Source organism: Capsicum annuum, chromosome 7, assembly GCF_002878395.1.
Source record: "Capsicum annuum cultivar UCD-10X-F1 chromosome 7, UCD10Xv1.1, whole genome shotgun sequence".
NCBI classification, from domain to species: Eukaryota; Viridiplantae; Streptophyta; class Magnoliopsida; order Solanales; family Solanaceae; genus Capsicum; species Capsicum annuum.
Window position 1 is genome coordinate 178,531,235 of NC_061117.1, and position 13,048 is coordinate 178,544,282.

At 28.8% G+C, this 13,048-nt stretch overlaps 1 non-coding gene across 1 annotated transcript; it reads left to right on the forward strand.

Moving 5' to 3' along the window:
• The first annotated feature begins 1,614 nt into the window (after window positions 1-1,614).
• On the forward strand, window positions 1,615-1,685 carry LOC124886306. The gene has a single exon (XR_007043393.1). It is a non-coding gene; the product is annotated as a small nucleolar RNA snoR60 (small nucleolar RNA).
• Window positions 1,686-13,048: the final 11,363 nt, after the last annotated feature.

Here is a 13,048-nt window from a genome sequence, read left to right on the forward strand (position 1 = left end):
ACCTTCCATAACTTAATTACCATATCCACCTTCCACAATTCAATACAACCAAACCATGCAAAATAGTCCATAACCCTATTTCCATCACCTTTCAATAACAACCAATACATATAATCCTCTATCACACATGTACATATGGAAAAGAACAAAGGCAAACAATATTCATACCTTAGAATTCACCTCTTGATTATGCAATTCTTTTTGCACAAATAATAGGTGCTGTTCGAATCTCTCGAGATGACAAACGCAATTATCGGATTACTTTGGAATTTCTACGGTTGAATTAAAAGTAATTTAAAGGTCAAATTTGGCTAGGGTTTGTTCTTTCTCAATTATTGATGATGAAAATGAGTTTTTGAACTCATATACATGTATATATACACATATTCCCGTCCATAATATAATAGAAAATGACCAAAAGGCCTTTAAAAGTTAAATAATGTCAAATCTGTCCTTTGTTGGACTGTTTTGATAAGCTAAAGTAGATCGACCATAACTCATTGTTCCGATATCGAATTTGGGTGAAATTGGTATAGTTGGAAGGATAATTCAAAGGGCTTTCATTTGATATAAAGTAGGCCACCCAGTTCGCCCTGTATAAGGAGTTATGATCGTTTGAAGTTGACCCTAAAAATCTATTTTGATAGGCTGAAGTAAAATGAGTATAACTCCTTACTCAAACGTTGTATTTGGATGAAACCAATTGATTTGGAAATAAGACTCAAAGATCTTTCTTTTCATAGGTCGCAGCTCTCCCAGTTCATTATATTAAGGGAGTTATGATCGTTCGAAGTTGACCCAAAAATTTGGCTGGCCTCAGTAGTTTGTGTGCAGGAAATTTTTCTACACATTTACTATTCCCAAATATCCCGGCCACCGTTTTTATAGCTTTGAACGTGCTCGATTATATCCAAAACCTATCCATTTTTGGAAATTTTATTTCGTTGGAAAGCTTATTCAATAACTTTCGCATGAAACCATCGACGGTCAAATTCCGATATAAATAAAATAAAATAATTAATTCCATCACGTACTTGAATATGCCAATACATGTACATGAATACGGGGTGTTACATGACACTACCACACCGTGTCTTGATTTATGAAATATTCTATAACTCTTGCCTTAGAGGCAAAACTTAGCCGACATGTTAATTATGCTCCATAGACAAGAGTTGTCTCTATCATATTATATCTTGATTTATGTGATGCTCTATTAGTCTTGCCTCTAAGACAAGACTTAGCCCAAGAACCTCCCAAAAGAACAAATTACGACCAATGGACAGGTGTTGACTCTACTACATTATTTCTTGATTTATGTAATATTCTATAACTCTTGCCTTAGAAGCAAGACTTAACTAAGGATTTACAAACAACAAGTTATGCTCTACAAGTAAAATTTAACTCTATCATATTGTGTCTTGATTTGTGAGTTGTTCTATAATTTTTGTCTTAGAGGCAAGACTTAGTCCAAAGGACTTTCTAATAACAAGTCATGCCCTTAAATTTACTTTGATATCTAAAAAAAAATCCCTTTATTTTCTTTTCATTTCCAAACTCGGAGTACATTTCTGTCATTGTTTCAGAATTTTTTCTTCTTTGACTTGGCTTAGAAAGCAGATGATGAATTACTTGGATTCCCCTTCAGACATCATGAGTGGTGCAAAAATCGAGTTTCTGATGCAATGTGTGTTGATGAAAATAAAATAAGAAGATCCCTTTGTGGATTATCCAATTTAGTTATTTATTTGTAAAATATAATAGAAGTTGAAAAAAATGAAAAAAGAGAACAAACAAAGTAGAGAAATAAAAAAAGAGATTGAGAAAAAAAAAGACAAGAAAAAAATAAAGGTTAAAAAAAAGAGAAGAATAAATAACCAAAAAAAGTAAAAAGGGATTGAGAAAAACAAACATGAGAAGAAAAAAATAAAAATGAAGTTTGAGAAAATGAAAAAGAAAAAAATGAGAAATGCTATAAAAAACCAAAAAAATAAAGATTGAGACCAATGAATTAAGAAAGAGAGAGAAATAAAAAAATAAATAATGTTTGAGAAAAAAATTAGGAAAAAAAGTAAAAATAAAAAATAAAAGTTGAGACAAATGAATTAAATAAGAAAAAAAAATTAAAGTTAAGGTAAAAATTAAAATAGAAGTTGAAAGATAAATGAGAATGAAAAGTTTAAAAATATGTGAGGTGTAGAGGGATAAAAATGTACTTGTACTACACATAAAAAAGAAGGAAGACTAGTATTTAAAGACTTTTTTTATGGTGGTAAAAAATTCAAAGTCACCCACTTTGGGGGCATCCCATGTAATTTCTTGGATAAAACCTTATAATTGCCAACTCAAAGTCCAACTTGCTCACGTGGGCTACATCCAAATAAAAGCCAAAGTTAATCTTTTTAATTATGGAAAAAATTCATAAGTAGCAAACTTAAGCCCATAATTAGAAGTTTCATAGCAACTATTTCATAATTACTGAAAATAACAATTTGTATTTTGTATTTTACAAACTTGTTGCAACGTAAATACATATACAAACAGTTTGACTGGCCTCTTTTTACTCAAATCAGTTGATTTAAATAAGGAATAATTATCCCATGTATTAAAAGCTTAAGATTCCTTTTCATAATACCTCTTAATAAGCGTAATTGCCATTATTTTCAACAACCCAAAATCAAAATTCAAAAAGCCGTTTCACAGTGTAATTTTGAACAACTTAAATCAAAATCAAATCAATTGATGATTCTTATCTTCATGATCTTCGAAATTTCAAATTAAAGCATCAATGTTTTTACAGGTCGTTTATCCTTTGTCGGATTTCATTTAAAAGAAAATGGTTTTGACTTTTTCAAACTATTTCAAAAAATTCAAGAAAATTTTAAAATAATTTTTCATAGAGTCGCCACTTGATTTTTATAGAAAAATATCAAGAAAAACTTAGGAAATTTCAAAGATTCAGAAATAGAAATAAATCTTTGAAATTAGAGAAACCGAGTAAGGGTTCAATTAACACCCTAAGAAGGTTTTCAAGGCACTTAGGAGCGTCCGCTTTAAAACGGTTCACCAAAAGATCATTTTTTGACTAACTTAAAAGGATGACTAAATTTGCGAAAGGGTTGCTTTTATAAAATCATTTATTTATATATTTAAAATTGGCAGTTGTTTATTCAAATGAGAAATATTCTAGTTGTATTAGAAAAAGTTACAACTTGTTTCGCTTAATTCATTATTAATTTCTAAGAAAAATATGAAACATTTTTCTTAATTAACGATTAATTTTTGAGAAAGTATTATCAAATATTCTACTTGAGAAATATTTTACTTAATTCATAGTTAATCGCGAAAAGTTAGAGTTTGAGGAAAAAAAGTCGATGAATATTCTAGTTGAGAAGATTTTACTTATTTCATAATTATTTCTAAGAAAAAATTATGAAATATTCTACTTGAACTAAAGAGAAACCTATTTAAAGTAAATATCATGCTTGGATTTAAGAAGGAACTAAGTTTGTGCTTTCATGAGAAAAAAGAAATTACATAATTATTTATAATTATTATTATTATTATATTAAAAAAGATCGATTTTGCTATAAATAATACCTTTCGAGAATGTTAAGATAATATCATGTTAAAAATATCTTATTAATTATGGAAAGTTAAAAATTACGCGAAGAATAGCTTTCTTGATTCGAAAGAAATTAGTTAAATAGGCTATTAGTCATATGAACAAAACAAATGTCATTTTAAATAAAATACTTAACAATTTCTTTTAAGCTTAGTTTTAGGGAGTGAAGTCGAAAGTAACTATTTTAATTCTCTTAGATGATATAAATTACGAATTGACTAAAAACTGTGATAAAATAAAATGGTAACGTATTAGGGGATTTATCTAGGTTAGTTAGAGTGTTCAAGAATATACAAATAAGTAAGAATAGAAAATAAAGAAGGGAAAAATTCACAAATAGCATACTTAACACCTTAATTATGAGCTTCATAACAACACTTTCATAATTACCTAAGGTAACAACTTGTATTTTGTATTTTATCAAACTGTTGCTATAAAAATACAAATACAAATGAATTTACTGCCCATAAATAACTGACATCAATTGAGGTAAATATGATAAAATTACCTTAAATTAAATGTGCAGATTCCATTCCCATTAAAATCTCATAAATCACGCGATTTCCTTTATTTCTTAACAACAATATTCAAATTCAAATTTCAGTTTCAGAGAAACGTGTTCATGCAAAAAAAATCAAATTCAAAACCAGTTGAATCTTCGATTCCTTCTAATTGAACAATCAAATTCAAGTGTATCTTCTTCTGTTCAATTTCTTCTGTTCAATCAAATTCAATGATCAGTTTGAACGAGCAGTTTCTTCGAATTCAACGATCAACTCTACCTTGTTCTGAAATTCAACTATCGGTTGTAAATTCATCCTTTATTGTTGTTGAAGGTATAAAATCATAATATTTTTTCTCATATCAATTTTATCAGGTTCTATGAAGTCGAAAAAAGGAATTTGTTCTTAATTTTTTCTGCATCCTTACAGTTATTTTGTTCAAAATTTTTTTATTGATCTATTTGTGCTACTTCGTTCAAAATTTTTACACCGAAGTTAATTTGTTTATGAATATTTTCTAAATAAATTTTGAGGTAAAGTTAATGCAACCGTAAATTGAACTGATAGAACAAAAAAGTGATCGAAATCAGTTTTTCAAGATGATCAAATTCTATTTTTTTGGAGTTTTGCTTCTCAAAATTTGAGAGTATATCTATATATCTGAAAAGTTCTTTTATATATTTTTTTGTTGTGTTCGATTCTAGAGGTTCTGGATTTGATTGTATTTAACGTTGAACAGATAATTTGTAATTGTATTTTTGCTGGAAAATTTTGCTGTGTTTGTATTTTAAGATTAACAGATATTTTGTAAATATATTTTAGGTTGTAGTTGTTGGTTGTGTAAGTATACATTGGTTACATTTATAACTGTAGAATTTAGTTTTAATTTTTTTGTGAAAGTGTGTGTTGTAACAATTGACAACTTACAAATATGTATATTTGTGTATTTTAGGTGAAATAAGTTAGCAATGGGAAGCATACCAATTCTCAAGAAGCACTGTAGAAGGTGGACGTATGAAAAAAAACTATGAAGAGTACATCACTGATGCAATATTGTTGAGCACGACAACATCATTCAATGAACTGCACAATCTTTTGGCATCTCACTTAAATGTGGATTTGATTAGCAAACGTATTCAAGTGGAATATCAAATCACTGGTAATGCAGCGTAAATACAAATACACAATGATATGAGTTTAAAGGTGTTTATTTTGTAAAAAAAAAAAGAGATACAAAACATGAATTATCTTTCTTTATATGTAAGCATTTTGGAGAAAGATGTTGCAAGCACCTTTACAAGTTCATCTGTATGCGTTGTTGAAAGAAGAGACGTTTGTAACAATTCACATAAAGTATTAAATACATCTATTAAAGGTGCTTTGGTGGTTTCTGAAAATATAACAACATTAGATGTATTTGAGATGGATACGGTTCAGGTGATTATCTCAGACCCACATCACAAGAATATTGAGGAAGACCAGGTATACTTGACGAAAAAAATTTTAAAGTCAATCATGAAGGATTATACAATTAGGGAGAAATTTCAAACGCAAAGTGAAAGGTCAAGTAAGAAAATGTACTTACATTCTAGATTAATATGCTCATGTTTAAAATGAGTTTGGATATGTATTTTAATTATATTAAAATTTGTTGGATGTAGTTATACATTGGTTTGCAAATCGGGTAACTGTGAATTTTTATGTCATGCCTCCGGTATGGAAAATTCTGAAATATTTAGAATTAGAGAATTCATATCGGAACATACTTGCTCGGTGAAGGACAATATTTATCCAAAGATGCATGCTACTAGTATGTTGATAGGTGGTATAGTTAAACAAAAATTCAAAAAACACAAACAAAAATACAGTGCGACCAAAATCAAACATGACATGAAGGAAGAGTTTGGTATAGATTTGACATACACTTTATGTTGGAGGGCTAAGGATAGAGCGTCAGAAGAATTGAGGGGTAAACCATCAGCATCTTACGGCAAATTGCCATCCTACTTATATGTTTTGAACAACACCTATCCCGAGTCATATATAAGAATGAAGAAGAAGGATGAAAATGAGTTCTTGTTTGTATTTATAGCTCTCTGTGCATCCATTAAAGGATTTGATCATTGTAGACCTGTCGTAGTTGTTGATGATAGTCATCTAAGAGGAATGTATACTGAATATTTGTAATTGCCTGTACGATGGATGGAGCAGATTAGTTTCATTTTATATTTATATTGTAGTCTTACTTGTATATTTATATGTATTTTTACTTATCACATGAAAATACAAATATATAGATATATACATATCTCTATAAAATACATATATTTTCAATTTTTCATGAATGAAACATGTATAATTGATAATGTATGTGTGTTGTACATTTACATTTTACTATTTGTAATTGAAATTTTTTTTTGGTAAAATATATAATTTTTTGAAACTGTAGTTTTAATAAATACATATGCAGTTACAATATGTATTTTTATTTGACTGTACAAAATATTTTTATACATACAGGTCATATATTTCCTCTAGCTTACGGTGTGCTTGATTCAGAAAATGCTACATCTTGGACTTGGTTCTTTGAGAATCTAAAGGAAGTGTACGTGGAAAGGCAAAACATGTGTATTGTCTCTGATCGGAATTCAAGTATCATAAAGGTTGTTGATGATGTGTACAAAGATGTTCCACATTATGCATGTATGTGCATCTATGGGGGAACGTAAAAAACTTTACAGAAATTTACATGATGTGTTATCAGAGATATTTTATACAATGGCCAAAGCATATTCGAAGTGAGAATTTTACATGTTAATGGAAAAAATTGAGGTAGTTGGTTTAGAGTGAAGAAATATTTAGAATTGGCTGGTTATGAAAAATGGGCTAGGTCCTATACAATAGTTCACCGAGGATGGACTTTGACTTCAAGCATTGCTGAGTCAATAAATGGAGTACTTGTATCAGCTAGAGAACTGTCAATTTATGATTTTCTAGAAGAAGTTTGATTGTTGTTTGAAAAATGAAATTGTGAAAATAGGCAGGAGGCTTCTTATACATTCACAACTCTCATCAAAAAATTTAATGACATACTCAAAGAGAACTAGGTTTTGTGTACTCATATGACGGATGATCTTTTATATTTGTGTAATTTAAACTTATAAATTTAATTTTATTCGTATACATAAATAGTTGTGGACGTATGTGCTTTACAATGAATTGTTAAGTTAATAAATGTTCTCTGTTATGCAAAAAATACATATCCAGTAAGCAATATGCAGTATTCAATTTTCACTGTTAAATACATATGCATTAATCTCTATTACTAAACAAAAGACATATGCAGTAAGAAATAAAAAAATTTATGAAATTTATTGGTATTAATCTCTGTTGTTGTATTTATAACGATACATATGCAGTAAGCACAAAAATACATATGCAGTTAGTGAATATGCATATTTATATTTTGCAGCTGTGTTTATAACATATCAAAATATACATTTTGCATCTTTTTGTCGTAATACATTTATATATTTGTTTTTGATATTTTTTAATTTAAATTTTTAAAAATAATATCAAGTTGTACCAGCCATAGACTATGTGTAAACAGTACACGACAAACAAAAGCATTTCATCATTTGCCTCAAGGAAAAAACATGTTTATGTAACTCATTTCAACTGGATGAAATACCATGTGCACATGCTTGTACGGTTTTGGCTAGCAAGAATTTTACCAAGGGATCATATTGTTGTGATTTGTATAAGCCGAAAACAGTCTTGAAAACATATGATATTCCAATCTATCCTTTACCACACCAAAATGACTGGATAATTTCAGTTAGCGTACTTGGTGAAATAGTATTGCCTCCGAAGTACAAACGCCCTCCTGAAAAACTTGTAAAGAAGAATCGTGGAAAATCGAGCCCGAATATATTTGAAAAGAAGAACATCAACTCATGCAGTGGTTGTGGGGCTAAGGGTCCCACTAGGTGTTCGTGTAGAAAATATTGTAAATGATACATTTGTTCTTCCGTATTTTTTCTTAATGATTTCTTCTGCACTTTTTATAATAATGAACTCATATTTGTGTTTTAAGACATTTATGTATCATTTGCTATTATGCTTTATAAATAACAATTAGTATTACAGTTCTGCAATAGAAAAATATAAATATTTTTTATTTGAAAAACACATATGTTTTATGGTATGTGTATTTGATAACTCAGAGGTTTTTCAAATATGATCACCAATAAGGAAGAAAATTCATGTCTTGTATCTCTTTTTTTGAAAGTCCATCCTCATATGTATTTTGAAAGTAAATGAGCAAAGATTAAAATACATATGATATATACTGCATATATATTTTTATTGAAAAATCTAAACACTGGATATGTATTTTGAAGCTAAATCTCACTGTAACAAATACATCATGAACACTAGAATAAAACACTGAGTACAAAACTATTGAGGACATATACAACATAAAATACTAAAATGAATTACTTTCATTCACTTCAAAATTAGTAAGTTTGATTCACCTTATATGTATTTTGAAAGTAAATGAACAATGATTATAGTACATATGATGTATACTGCATATGTATTTTTATAGAAAAATCTGAACACTGTATATGTATTTTAAAGCTAAATGTCACTGTAACAAATAAAACATGAACATTGAAATAAAATACTGAGTATAAAATTATTGAAAACATATACAAAATAAAATACTAAAATGAATTGCTTTCATTCACTTCAAAATCAGTAAGTTCGATTCACCTCATATGTATTTTGAAAGTAAATGAACAAAGATTAAATATATATGATGTTAACTGCTATGTATTTTTATTGCAAAATCTTAACATTGCATATGTATTTTGAAGCTAAATTTTACAGCAATAAATAAAACTCAACACTGAAATAAAACACATACTACAAAACTATTATAAGCATATTAAACATAAAATATTAAAAATGAATTTTTTCATTGAATTCAAAACTAGTAAGTTTGATTCACCTAATATGTATTTTGAAAGTAAATGAACAAAGATTACAATACATATGATGTTCACTGAATATGTATTTTTATTGCATAATCCGAGCACTGCATATGTACTTTGAAGCTAAATCTCACTGAAATAACTAAAACTAAAAATAAAATACATTATACAAAAATATTGAAAATATATACAACTTAAATGACTAAAATGAATTACTTTCATTCGATTCAAAATTATTAAGTTTGATTCACTTCAAAACATAAAATAAGTTTGTCCAATTAGAACCAACATCCAGACACCAGATTGTCAACTATCCAATGTAATAAATTCATCAACTATCATATTTCTAAAACTTCTGTGACACTAGTTATTCTGCTTTGCCTAACAGCCTCAAGGGTACTTTGATGTTACTATGAGCATTTGCTTCTTATTTTCTCATGCCATAGTCCCATAATAGTGCAGCATATCTTGTACGAACTGTGTTGGGGTTGAACTTAATCAAAGGAACTCTTTGACCATTAGAAAGACACTCTGCGTATGTAACCATGTACTGACCATAGTCCTTACAAAAAATATTGAATAGTAAGTAAAATATATTTTGTACAAACTTACAAATTTGATATATGTATATTAAAATACTTACAAGCTTCTACTTGGTTGTTGAGGCAAACCCTCTTCAAATAACACATCAAAAAGGTTCATTGAATCTTTATTATCTTGGATGGTTATGAAGATTAATACCTTTCTTTTCATAGAAATTACAAGCATGAAGACACAAAGGAATAATCTCGGCTAATTTCTCGATCATAGAAAGAACAACCGTATAATGACCAGAAGATTCATATGAATCGTATAAGAATATGCACCTCTCTGAGAATGATAAAACAACAAAAACCCAATGATGTCTGTCCTTTATATTGGCAGAAATAAAAATATTATTCACTGTATGCCATGACACTACAGCATGCATATGGAACCATTAATGTATTCATTAAGATGGTACTCCTGTCCTCCCGCATTAAGATTTGGATCACCTAGAGAATAAACTTCTATCACAGACCTAATTATGTTCATGAAGTTGCAATCTACTGTGTTATATTTGTAAGAGTTGTGGGGCTCGTACTTCGACTTCTTCCACAAGTAATAGAAGCAAACATCAATTTGCTACAAATAATTAATACCACAAATTTTAGATCATTCAAACAAATTGTATACAAAAATAGTATGTGTATGTAAGGTAAAATACATATGCATTTTTAGTTTAAAGTCTAAGAACTGTGTATGTATAATTTCATTTGTAAACTACTTATATACAGACAATGTAAGAAAAAAGTATATGCAATAGGATGTGATTTCATAGAACATATCATATGTATATTAATAAATTATATATGTATTTTTAACAAGGCATATGTAAATAAATAAAAACATAGTAAAAATACATATGTGTACCACCATATGTATTTGCAGGTAACATTATATGTATTTTATGTAGTGTTACAACTCTAAGGGATCGTTTGGTAGAGTGTATAACAATAATGATGAATAAGATGTATTAGTAATGCTTGTATTACTAATGCTGGTATTAATTATTGAGGCATTATTTCTTATGCAGTGTTTGGTTTGATGTATTAAAAATAATATATATTTAAATAATTTTTGTAAAAGATATATTTATTTATCGAAATAGCCTTCCTTTGTATACTCATTTCAAGGTAGAATGAAGTAGCAACATCTATTATTTTAGAAAATAAAATCCAATTTCTTCTTCTTCTCAGAACCCAAAAAGACTGGCAATGAAATTGACAAAATTTTGAACGGGATGAAGAGGAAGATATCGGAAAATAAGAATAATCGAAAAACTACTACAATTTTCATATGATTTGTGCAGAGCTCAAGGACGCAGACACAATTTCTTGCAATATTTATAAATCACTCACGGTAAATGCTGAAGTGCCCCTTGTTAAAATGATAAAAAATAAAATAAAATACAAATCTAGTCAGTTCGCGGCATATTATTTTAATTGGTGTTGAATGATGAAAACAAGAAATATTTATTAAAATGAAGCTGAACTGTTAGAGAAAATAATGGTAGAGGAAAGGAAAAACCTTTCCTGTAAAGAAGGGCACGTTATAGAGCACCAAAAGCAGTTCCAACTGCTTAAGCTTTAGGGGTATTAATATCATTTGAGGAGTTAATGCATGTATTGAAGGTCTTGGTATTACTAATACATGGAAAATGGTGTGTATTACTAATACATACCTCAATACATAATAGAGTGTATAATCAATACAAGTATTAATTATGCAGTCTTAGAAGATGAACCAAACAAGGTATTATTAGTATACCAAACTAATGCATGCATTATTTTATGTAATACACTCTACCAAATGATCCCTAAAGAGAAATATATTAAAATAATATACTAACCGAGTCTGTCCATGACTGATCAACGAACCCCATTATGTAGAATCAATTTTTATCTTCAACAGTTTTAACTCCAAAATGCATTATTGGAATGGCTGATTTGCTCCTCTTGTAATGTTCCACTTTTTCCTTCCTGTTTTTTTATTTAGTACATGATAAATCATGAAAAAATAATGAAAATAAATACAACAATTTTAAATACTTCAAAAGAAATACCTTTTAGCATGACCTTTTAGAAGGTCGACAAAAATTCAGTCCATGAACTTGTTGATAACCTTCATGTCCACTATCCCATTAATCGGGTGAGAGACAAATAGATATTTCTGAGAGAATATACGTATTTACCTTGCTGAGCTCCCTTTGTAATTACAGAATACAAAAATGTAAATTATAAAAATGTATTTGTAAAACATATTACTTTAAAAATATATATATAACTTAGTGTACTTACCAGCTGCTGAACCAAACTTAATCATGTATGGTGACTCCTTGAATTTGGACGGTTGCCTAATCCTTATCTTTTGTTTGGGAGTTTAATGTTCACGATTTGCGGAGAGATGAACGATGATGTTTTTTCTCTGGTAGACATTCAGATTAGGTAGCAGCTCATCAGGGATTGTGTTTTGTGAATCAGGACAAATTGGTTCATCCCTTTGTTCATCAGTGGTTAGTACATGAGTTTTAGGAGGTGTACTAATTTATTCCTCTGTACAAAGTTTAGCCTCTCCATGCACTGATTTATTTACACTCAATCCAGCATTCTCTTTGTTTGTCTACAAAAAATAAAAAAAAAGATTAGTTTGTTCTATTAGTTATAACTCACATAACCTCAAAAATATGTTCATTAGACATACTCGACAATGATCTTCAACAACAGTCTCAGATTGTTTATCATTCAAATTCTCATTAGGAGTTTCCTTTTCACGGTTTGTCGATGGATGTACGATAATGCTTTTTCTCCGGTAGGCATTTAGACTCGATAACAACTCATCGGGGATTGTAAATTGCAAATCAAACAAAGTTGTTTCATCCATTTTTTCATCCCTGATCTAGAAAAATAAAAGAAAAAAGATAATTTTCCTGTACATTATTAAATCACATAAACTCAAAGATATATTCATTATACATACTCGACAATCATCTTAAACAACCTTCTCAGAATGTATATAATTCAAATTTATACTTCAGAGAAGCTCACCAGAGATTAAAAATTGAGAATCAGTTTTATATTTTGTTTGATCTGAATGCAAATCAGTATAATCCTTTTAGACAAGTAAAAAAGGTAAAAAAACATCAAACACATATCCAGTTGTATATGTTTATGTAAATATATATAAAAGAACATATAAATGCGAGGTACAAAAATATATATGTGAATTGAAATGATCAAACATATGTAAGTTAATTATTTACCTTTGTACCATCCAACTTCTCACCCAAATTCTAAATAACATTGGGACTAAAGCATTCTGGTAATGTTTCGGCACCAACA